General features: G+C 41.0%; 1 long non-coding RNA gene across 1 annotated transcript; it reads left to right on the forward strand.

The window, feature by feature from the left end:
• Positions 1–1,373: 1,373 nt before the first annotated feature.
• On the forward strand, positions 1,374–4,474 carry LOC113608806 (uncharacterized). The gene is made up of 2 exons (XR_003428426.1): positions 1,374–1,956; positions 3,163–4,474. It is a non-coding gene; the product is annotated as an uncharacterized LOC113608806 (long non-coding RNA).
• The last annotated feature ends 6,920 nt before the right edge of the window (positions 4,475–11,394 follow it).

Raw genomic sequence — 11,394 nt, forward strand, 5'->3', positions numbered from 1 at the left:
TTTCTCCTCTTCTAGTTTTCTACAGAACTGTTACAATTAGTGAACCGATATTCATACGTTATTTTAAACTAAAATGTCCATATTTTTATCTGGGTTCCCTTCTACCTTTTCTGTGCTAGGATCCCATCCAGGGTATCACATGACATTTATCTGTTATGTCTCTTTGGGCTCCTCTTGGCTTTGACAGTTTCTAGACGCCTTGTGTCAATGACCTTGACGGAGGTAGGTCACCGTGCAGGCCCCACACTTCAGGAAAGGGGAGTTAGCTTCACTTCCCTGATGCATGGTTGAGTGTCTTATCAATTGTTTGGAATCCCCTGCATACGAGATTTCTATTCAACCTCATTTATTTAAAAAAAAAAAATCTGTGCGATCATTTATTTCTTACCAGTGTGGACACCTGGATAGATATTTTAGGCTTTTTGGTTATAATCCAGCACTGCAGTATTTGATTGCTTCATTCATTCCTGCTCTGGCTACTGAGAGCTCTTTCCACGGGTCCTGTTTCCCTTGACATAATTCCATCGGTGGGTTTTTTTTTCCTTGGTTCTTTCTTATTTATACTTCAGGGTTATCCTGGCTGATATGTTTACTGTCTCAGTCCTAGTATCAGCCATTTCTTCAAAGAGCCCTGGTTCCTTTTACCAGAGAATGATATTAAAACATGTGGGAGCTAAATGTGATCAGCTGACAACGCAGGGAAATGTATGCGTGCATTCTAACCTGTGTGAGTTGTTGGCGCTCGGGGCGGGCGGGGCGGCTCCAAAATATGTCACGACGACAGAGTGATCATTTTAAATTCAAGGTACTTAAGAAACAGGCTGAAGCAAGAGGAACACTTTGACCCTTCTCTCTGTCTCCCTGAAAGCAGGAAATAAATCTCCTGTGTGAAGGGCGCATCTGGAGGTAAAAGGACACCGCTATTGCTAGAGACAAGGAATTCAGGGCCAGGAACATAGATGAACAAACCTCGTTACTTCTTTTTGTTTAAACGCTCATACACCACCACCAAGTGGGTTTTATTTTATTATTATTTTTTGGCTGCGTTGGGTTTTCGTTGCGGTGCGCGGGCTTCTCGTTTCAGTGGCTTCTCTTGTTGCATGGGGTCTGTGCATGCGGGCTCAGTAGTTGCGGCACGCGAGCCCTAGGGCGTGTGGGCTTTAGTAGTTGCAGCCCGTAGGCTCGGGAGTTGTGGCGCACGGGCTCAGCTGCCCCGCGGCATGTGGGATCTTCCTGGACCAGGGCTCGAACCCGTGTCCCCTGCATGGGCAGGCGGATTCTCAACCACTGCACCACCAGGGAAGCCCCTACTGCTTTAATTTGCTCCCGAAGCCCAGACTCTGTTTAGATTCTTCACTAATTGAACACGTCAAACCTCAGTTTCTTTGTCCTGTCAATTCCTCACAAATTTATTGTTTCTTTGCCTAAACAGTATAAAAGCTGCCTGCTCTGACTACTACTTAGGTCCCATTTCTGTGAGACCTCTGTGTGCAGGGTTAGAGATTTGTTTTTTCCTCCTGTTAATCTGTCTTGTGTCAATTTTATTATCGGTTCAGCCGCAAGAACTCAAAAGGAAAATTCCCCCTCGCTGACAGTATATTCACCTAATTATAAAGATTTCTGTGTGGAACTGTCTTTATCCATATTAAACTAAAGATGAGTTTATACTGATGTCTCCAACATGATCTTTTATCACATGGATGTTGTAACCTTCTCCCCTTAATTATCTGTAACTTTCCACTCCGACGGTGAGAAAACTGCATCCCACGGTCTGTCATTTATTTAATTCATTGCTTGTTCTCTTCCAGGTTACAGATATACTGGTTTCAGTATTGGTAGCTACTACCCCATGGGAAAGACTTTTATAAAATAGAGTCCACTGTTTACGTGTGGTTCATTTTGCCTTTAGTCTACAGAGTCTGCTCATTTCCAAAGTTACTGAGGTCACCACCAGCAGTGAGTTTTTTTCATACATTTATAAATTGGTTAGATGCTTTGTTACATTCTGCATTCCATCGTGTGACACTCCTATATCCTAAATAACTGAATTTTAATAGATTAGGATTTACTTATTGGACTGTACAAATCCATGGGTTTAGACAAATGCACAGTGTCTGTTATCCATCACTTAAGTATCAAATGGAACCCTTCACCCCACCCCACCCCAGAATCTGTTTACCGTCTCTGTTTTGCCTTTTCCACATTTTCATATGAATGGGGCTCATACAATGTATAGCCTCTTCTGGCTGTATTATTTCACTTAGTATAATTCATGTAAGATTCATCCTTTTTTTTTTTTGCATGGGCTGATGGTTCATTCCTTTATATTTCTGAAGAGCATTCCATTGCATGTGTATGAGAGGAAAAAGAATTTTTCCCTCTATCATTGTAGGTTCTTTGTTGAGACACCCCCCCCCCCACCATAATAAAAGATTACCAGGAAAAAAAACAGAAGTTTAATAACATGTGTACCTTTTGTATGCATGAGAGATACCCAGGAAAACTGAGTAACTCCCTGAAATGGCCCAAATCACTTTAAATACCATCTTCTTCTAAATGGAAAGAAAACAGGGGTGTGGTTGCTGTGCGGATTTAATTCAGACCTTTTCCACTGAGAAGAATTTCTTGAGGTTTTGTCACCCTTCTATTCTTAGTTTGGGGAGGGAGATAACCTTTCAAATGAAGAGTTCCCTTATAAATGTAAATTTCCTTCACAAAAGGGCCATCTTGACTTGGGTTTCAGAGATTCTTTTTTTTTTTTTTTTTCCAGAGATTTTTATGTGTCTTTTTTTTTTGAGTTTTTTTTTTAAAGATTTTTTGGATATGGACCATTTTTAAAGTCTTTATTGAATTTGTTACAGTATTGCTTCTGTTTTATGTTTTGGTTTTTTGACCGCGAGGCATGTGGGATCTTAGCTCCCTGACCAGGGATCGAATCCGCACCTCCTGCATTGGAAGAGGGAGTCTTAACTGCTGGACCACCAGGGAAGTCCCTATGTGTCCCTTTTAAAAAAACCAAAAAAACACCATCAGCCCCCAATAATCCTTATGCCAAAGAGACATATTTTGGGGTGGCATGTTCAGTTCCCGTGACGTGGATGCACCCCAATTTGCTTATGTTTTCGTCCACTGAAGGACGTACTGATTTCTTTATGTTTTTAGCCATTATGAGTGGAGGTGCTGCGGACACAGTTGATCAAAACAGTTGTCTAAATGGTGGAAGAGCAATTGTTGGATCCTGAGGTGAGACTTGTTTGGTTTTGGGAAAAAAGTGCCAAGCTGTCTTTTGAAGGAGCTGTACATGCGTTTCGTCAGCAAAGAGGGAGAGTTCCTATTTTTCCTCACCCTCCAGCAATCGTTTCTGTCACTTTTTTGGAGTTTACCAGTTCTCATAAGTGTGCAATGCTATCTTGTTTTCATTTGTAATTCTCCAGTGGTATATGATACTAAACATATTGTATGCTTATCTATTTTCTGTATGTTATTTGACCAGGTGTCTGTTCAGATCTTTACCCACTTTAAATGGTATTGTTTTGGAGTTCTTGGTATAATTTGAGTACTTTTATCAGATACGTGTTTTGAGAATATTTTTTTCTCTCTGTGGCTTGTCTTTTGGTTTTCTGAATAAGGTCTTTCACGGAGTAACGATTTTTAATTTTCTAAAGTCCACATTATAATTTCTTTTTTCTTTTGTGGGTAGACTTTTGGGATTTTTGTGTTAAAATTCATTACCAAAGCTGATAGGGATAGAGTAGGATAGTTACACAGGTAGTTGTAGAAGTCCCGGTAGGGCATTATGGATAGAGAGGGAAACCTAGGGAAATTTGGGAGAACACTGAGAGTTAATGACCGCTCAAAAGAAGCTATCTGAATGTCGGGGAAGAAGCAGGCTTGTTTAACTATAAATAAATAAAACCACGAGATATACCCTAGGTCATTAAGTGAAAGGAACAGATGAGGCCTGCATTCTGCTGGTTCAGCAAGGTGATGGCCCTTAGGACCAAGGACAGGTATCCTGCCTGATACTAAACAGGTGCAGTGATGGAAGCCTGACCTCAACTCGAAGAATGACGAAGAAAGCGGTCTCTTCCCCCTCCCCACTTCCCCTTGGTTATAAAAATGTAGCCCACTTAATCCTTGGGGCAGAGCCCCCTCTCTTGCCCGCTTGCATCCCTCACAAGTGTCCTGTAAGTCTACTTCTTGCCTATCATTTTGCCTCTCGCTGAATTGGAGACACAAAGAACCTGAGCCTCAGTAAGTCCAGACACCAGGTGAGTGATTCTAATGAAAAGACTGTGGGTTCTAGCCCCCAATCTGGGTTTTGGCTGGGTCCGAGTCCCGGCACATGGCTTCAAGTCCCAATCAGAGGTGTGTGGTTTAAAACCAAGGTTATGTAGATTTTCTTCTAGAATTTTTATAGTTCTGCATTATAAATTTGTCTATGGACAATGTTGAGTAAATTTTGGTGTGAGTTGTGAAGTTTGTGTCTATATTCATTTCATTCCATGCAGTTTCCAATTAATTGTTCCATAACTAATTGTGGAGAAGTCATGGGCTATTTGGCTATTTTCATATTTTTATCTCCAAATCTTAGTGGATTCACCAGGACTGCCAGCAGGGAGCACAGTCCCCACTGAACTGTGGGATGGTGTGGCCTGCATGTCCCCAGCGGCTCCCTGGGGGTGCGGAGCCCGCCTCTGTGACCCCGCAGTGTGTGCGCGTTCTATCTGTGGTCTTGGCTCCCTGCACAGAGGACGGGAGCTGTGTGTCCTCAGGACCTGCTGGGGAGGAGGCGCCATGGCGGGAGAAGTGGGGAGAAGCTTCCTGTGCATGGCTGACTGCTGGGGGCCAATGCTGAGGACCCAGCAGAAGAAGGGCTTGATTGGAGCATTGTGGGTTTTTCACTGGTTTTGTGTGTGGCGCAGATGGCGTCCAGTTTTCCCAGCGCCCTCTATTGAGGGGCCCGTCCTTTCCCTGCTGTGTGTCTTGACTCCTTCGTCATGAATTAACCAACCACGTGTGTGTGGGTTTATATCTGGGCTCTATGCCTCTAGTCCACGTGTCTGCTCTTCTGCCAATTCCATGCTGTTTTAGTTGCTGTAGCTCCCTGATATAGTTTGAAGTCAGGGAGCATGATTCTTCCAGCCTGCTCTCCTTTCTCAGGGTTGCTTTTGCTGTTCGGGGTCCTTTGTGGTTCCACACAAATGTTAGGATTGTTTGTTCTATTTCTGTGAAAAATACCTTTCATATTTTGATAGGGACTGCACTGTATCTGTAGATTGCTATGGGTATGATGGACATTTTAATGATGTTAATTCTCCCATTCCACGAGCACAGAATATTTTTCTATTCATTTGTGTCTTCTTCAATTTCTTAATCAATGTCTTATAGTTTTCCTAGTACCGGTCTTTCATGTCCTTGGTTAAATTTATTCCTGGGTAATTTGTTCTTTTTGATGCAATTATACGTGGGTTTGTTTTCTTAATGTCTCTTTCTGACGGTGTGTTATTAGTGTATAGAAATGCAGCTGAGTTTTGTACCTTGATTTTGTATATTCTGCAGCTGTATTCTGACAATTTTTTTGCTGGAGTGATGTGGAAAATTGTAATTCTAAAATCCCACAGTTTCCACTGTATTCCAGGTCATCCACAACACCCAAGACATTGTGGCCACTAATATAATCTTCCCGTAGTGCCTCTTAATAACATATGGACTCCTACAAGGGCGATTGGCATCATCATTTTGGGTGAACTTGGTCTGGGTAAGTCTTGGCCTCTATAAAAAAGTTTGATGTCTCTCAGCTCTTCTGGCATCGTATTAACATGATTGCTTTGAAAAGTAATTTACTTTCCAGCAATCTCAAACGTATAGAAAACTTTCAATAACAGTAAAAATACTCACACTTACCACTTTACACAAAATACTGCGGTGTCTTTGACCCAGATCAGGAACGCTCGCCCCGCGTACCAGCACATAACCCCCAGATGCGGAAATCACATGGTTTCCACGCTATAATCCATTCCACAGGCCCGCTTCAACTTTCACCAGCTGCCCCAACTGTATGAAAATGTCTTTTTCCATTCTGATCCAGTTTGCTTTTTAGGAACTCTTCCTAAGACTTTCCCTCATTTTCAAAACCTTGATGGATTTAAAGTGCACACGATGAGTCCAGTCTGGGTGGCCTTTCCAGTATGGCTTCTTTCACTTAGGGTGTTTTCAGTGTTCTTCCATGTTGTAACATGTGTGAATACTTCGTTCCATTTTTAGTTGTTATTACAAATGTATAACTAACCCCCCAACCCTAACCATTTAAACCATTTTAAGGATACAATTCTGTGGCATTAACTACATTCGCCTTGTTGTACAGATATCCTCACCGCCAAGAGTGTTTCATTTTCCCCAAGTGAAACCGTGTGTCCATGAACCGCTGACTTCCTGCAGCCCCTGGCAACCACGTTCACTCCCTTTCTGACTCTCTCTCATCAAGGTATCTTATAGAAGTGGAATCATATACTTGTCCATCAAGACTGGCTTATTTCACTTAGCATAGTGACTTTCGGTTTCATCCACGTTGTAGCACATGTCAGAATTTCCTTAGTTTTTAAGGCTGAATAATATTTCCTTGCGCATATACCACGTTTTGTTTTTCCGTTCATCCATGGATGGACACTTGGGTTGCTTCCACCTTTTGGCTACTGTGAATAATGTTGTTATGCATATGGGTGTACAGATATCTGTTCCTGCTTTCAAATATTTTGAGTATCTGCTCTGAAGTGGAATTTGTGGGTCATACGTTACTCTATGTTTAAGTTTTTGAGGAACTGCCGTATTGTTTTCCACGGTGGCTGCACCCTTTGACTTTATCCCTTTATATGGCAGAATAATATGGTAGTTTATGGGTATACTCCATTTTATTTATCCATTCACGCTCTGGTGGACATTTTCATTCTCTCTAACTTTTGCTTGTTGTGAACAATGCTGCTATGAATAATCGTGTACAAGTTTTTGTTTTCAATTCTTTGGGGGCTATATCTAGGAGTGGAGTTTTGAACTATATGGTAATTGTATTTTTATCGTTTCAAAGAAACGCCAAAGTATTGTACACATAAAGCCGCAACATTTTTCATTTCCGCAAGCTATGTTTAAGGGTTCCAATTTCTCTACGTCGTTGCCAACATATTATTTTTAGTTTTCTCGTTTGTAACCATTCTAGTGTGTGCGAAGCGGTATTGTATTATGGCGTTAATTTGCATTTCCATTATGACTACCGATGTTTGAAATCTTTCCAGCTTCTTGTTGGACATTTGTATGTCTTTTCTGCAGAACGGTCCATGCAAATACTTTGTCCATTTAAAAAATTGGCTTATTTTTTTGTTGATGATTTGTAAAAGTTCTTGATACATTCGGAAGAACAGACTCTTCTCAGATATGTCTCATGTGCAGACACAGACCGTTCTGTGGTCTGTGTTTTCACTTTCTGGGTAGTACCGTGTGATGCACAGAAGTTTTTAAAACCGAGGAAATAGAATCTATCAATTATTACATGGGGAATGTAACCTTCCGCCTTTGTTCATCTGTAACTTCCCACTCCAAGGGTTCCACCACTTGTCATTCATTGAATTCATTGCCTGCTCCATTCCAGATTACAGATATAGTACCCTCAGTATTGTTAGCTCCTAACACCACGGGAAAGAACTTACGGAGTCCAGTATTTACGTATGACACAATTTGCCTTTGTAGTACAGATTCCGTTCTTTTCTATAGTTAACTAGGTCAAGTACCTTTTGCCCCACCACCAACAGTGAATTTTTTCCATACATTTATAAATCATATTCTTTGTCACGTTCTCTATTCCACCCTATGACACTCCCATGTCATATCTGAATATATTACGATTTATTTGTTGGGTTGTAAGAATCCATGGGTTTAGACTAATGCATAGTGGCAGGTATCCATCACTAAAGTGTCATATGCAATATTTTGACACCCCCCACCCTCTAACATGTTTACCATCTCCGATTTACCTGTTCCAGAATGTGATATAAATGGAGTCATTCACTGTGTAGCTTTCTCGGACTGAGTTCTATCACTTAGCAATATACATATAAGATTCATCCATGTTTCTTGCATGGGTTGATGGTTTCTTCCTTTTTATCTCCAAGTATTATTTTATTGCCTATGTATGGTAGAAAAAATTTTCCCTTCACCCTCCTAGGTTCTTGAATGAGACCCCCCCCCCGTAATAAAAGACATACACAATTATGCAGTCAAATGCGAATAGATATATCTTTCTTTCCAAAATTTTAGCCGTGAATCAGTAAAACTGAGTAATAAAAAATTATCTGTTTATTTAAAATAGTTGGCTTAAAAATAGCACTATCATACGACCCAGCAGTCCCACTACTGGGCATATACCCTGAGAAAACCATAATTCAAAGAGTCATGTACCACAACGTTCACTGCAGCTCAATTTACAATAGCCAGGTCATGGAAGCAACAGATGAATGGATAAAGAAGATGTGGCACATATATACAATGGAATATTACTCAGCCATAAAAAGAAACAAAACTGAGTTATTTGTAGTGAGGTGGATGGACCTAGAGTCTATCATACAGAGTGAAGTCAGAAAGAGAAAAACAAATACTGTATGCTAAAACATATATATGGAATCTAAAAAAAAAAAAAAAGGTTATGAAGAACCTAGGGGTAGGACAGGAATAAAGACACAGACCTACTAGAGAATGGACTTGAGGATATGGGGAGGAGCAAGGGTAAGCTGTGACAAAGTGAGAGAGTGGCATATATACACTACCAAACGTAAAATAGATAGCTAGTGGGAAGCAGCCGCATAGCACAGGGAGATCAGCTCGGTGCTTTGTGACCACCTAGAGGGGGGGGATAGGGAGGGTGGGAGGGAGGGAGACGCAAGAGGGAAGAGATATGGGAACATATGTATATGTATAACTGATTCACTTTGTTATAAAGCAGAAGCTAACACACCATTGTAAAGCAATTATACTCCAATAAAGATGTAAAATAGCGGCCAGAGGGCAGTTAGCCTTTCTACGTTCCCCACGCTGGTACTAGGGGAACAGACCTTCCGGCCCGTGGTGTTCCTCGGTTATAAATTAGAGTGGAATGTGCCCGGATAAACCCACAAATGCTGATGTCTCCTTACTTTTGTTTGTTTTTAAAATTTAATTTATATTTTTTATTGGAGTGATATTCCACTGTGTACATGGACCACTTCTTCTTGGTGCACTCCTCTGTTGATGGACATTTTCGTTGCTTCCAAGTGTTCGCTATGGTAAATACTGCTGGAGTGCAGGATTGCCAGCCTGTGACTTTTTGATTCTTTTTCTCAGATGATAGGCCCAGCAGTGGGTATGATTGACTGACTAGTAGCGCAATGTTTCCCTTTTGAAAGCACCTCCATTGTGTTTTCATTAGTGGCTCTTATCACGTCCCCCTTAGAACCCAGGGTACGCATTTCTCCACAATCCCTTCAGCATTTATTGTTTGCAGCATTTTTGCTAATGGCCATTCTGACTGCTGTGAGCTGATAGGTTTTTGTAATTTGGGTTTGCCTGTCTTTAAAAATTCCTGAAATTCATCATTTTTCCATGCCTTTTTCTTTTCTGTTAAAAAAAAGAAAGAAAAAAGTGTGAGTACAATGTACCTCTTGAAACTGTCTTCTTGGAAGGTTGCCCTCTTTTGAATTTTTTGTCGATTTTCAACCCCAGGATTTTTTTGGAGGGCAGGTGTCATTTACAGGCCTGCAATGAGTGTGAATATTTAGTGACCATTAGCACTGGGTTTAAAGCTGCTGTTGTGGGAAACGGCCACAAGGCGACAGCATTTCTCCATTCCCAAATCTGGTTGCTAGGGCAGCAGAGCGTTTCCGGAAGTCGTGTTCCTAGGTTGTAAATTAGAATGGAATGTGTCAGGAAAAAGCCCCTTAAGTTTATGTCTCATTACTTCTTGTTCGTTTTTTAAATTTCATTTTTATTTTTTAACAGAGCAAATTTGATGACACTTCTGTTTTTTCTAGGAGCGCGAGATGTGGTTTTTTTACACATATACATATATATCTATTCATCTTTGCATCCGTTTCCCATGTAGGTTATGACACAATGTTGAGTAGTCTTCTCTTGGTATGCCATAGGTTTTTGGTGATTACGTATTTCACATGTGTTTGTATATCTCTGTTAAGCCCAATGTCGTAATGTATCCAAGCCTCACACCTTTCCGTTGGTGAACCCACAGTTCGTTTAATGAATCTGTGATTGCCATTCTCTGTGGAAATACCTTCATTGGTATCAATTTTTAGGTAACACCTATAAGTGATATCATAGTATATGTGTCTTTCGCTTTCTGACTACAAGTTGCGCGATTACTTCTAGACTCATCTACGGTGCTGCAAATGGCATTGTGTCATTTTCCTCCTTGGCTAATATTCCATCTGTACGTGTAGCAGTTCTTCTTTGTCCACTCATCTGTTGATGGAATTTTCGGTTGCTTTCATGTCTTGGCTATTGTAATACTGCTGCAATGCACACTTGCCTGCCTGTGTCTTTGTTTCTGTCTCTGTAGATTATAGGTCCAGGAATGGGCCTACTGGATCATATGGTAGCTCAATGTTTACCTTTTTAAGACACCTCCATTGTGTTTTCATTAGTGGCTCTTACCACGTCCCACTTAGCACCAAGGGTACGCATTTCTCCACAACCCCTTCATCATTCATTGTTTGCACAATTTTTGCCGATGGCCATTCTGACTGGTGTGAGCTGATAGGGTGTCGTAACTTGGATTTGCATGTATTATATATTTGTTTGATGGAATGGTGTCTGTGCTCATTTGAAAGTCTGGTTTTATGCATCAGCCCACCTCACCTTTCCCCTTAAGCAGCCATAAGTGTGTTTTCTAAATTTGAGACCCTGTTCTGTTTTGTAATTCAGTTCCTGTGTAGCCAAGTTTACATTCCGTGTATTAGCGATATCTTATGATGTTTCTTTTTCTGTGTGACTTATCTCACTTAGAAACATCGTACCTAAATCCACTCATTATGCTGCTACTGGCCTCATGACATTGATTTCATGGCTGAGTGATATTCCATTGTACATAAGTACTACAACATGTTTATCCATTTTTCTCTTTCCTGGGATATTTAAGGTGTACCCGAGTCGAGGTTCTTGTAAACAGATCAGCCTGAAATTATGGGGTGCCTGTGACCTGTCGATTTTTGGTTTTCCGAATATAGACGCCCGTAAGTGGAAGTGCCGTAGGCTCTGTAGCTCTGTTTTTTAGATGTTTCAGGAAACACCATACACTTCTCCCGAGTGGCTGTTGGCAATTTACATCCCGCCCATCAGCATAACAAGGCTCCCAGTTCT

Source organism: Aethalodelphis obliquidens, unplaced genomic scaffold, assembly GCF_003676395.1.
Source record: "Aethalodelphis obliquidens isolate GAN/ISIS:26980383/991018 unplaced genomic scaffold, ASM367639v1 scaffold53, whole genome shotgun sequence".
Lineage (NCBI taxonomy): Eukaryota > Metazoa > Chordata > Mammalia > Artiodactyla > Delphinidae > Aethalodelphis > Aethalodelphis obliquidens.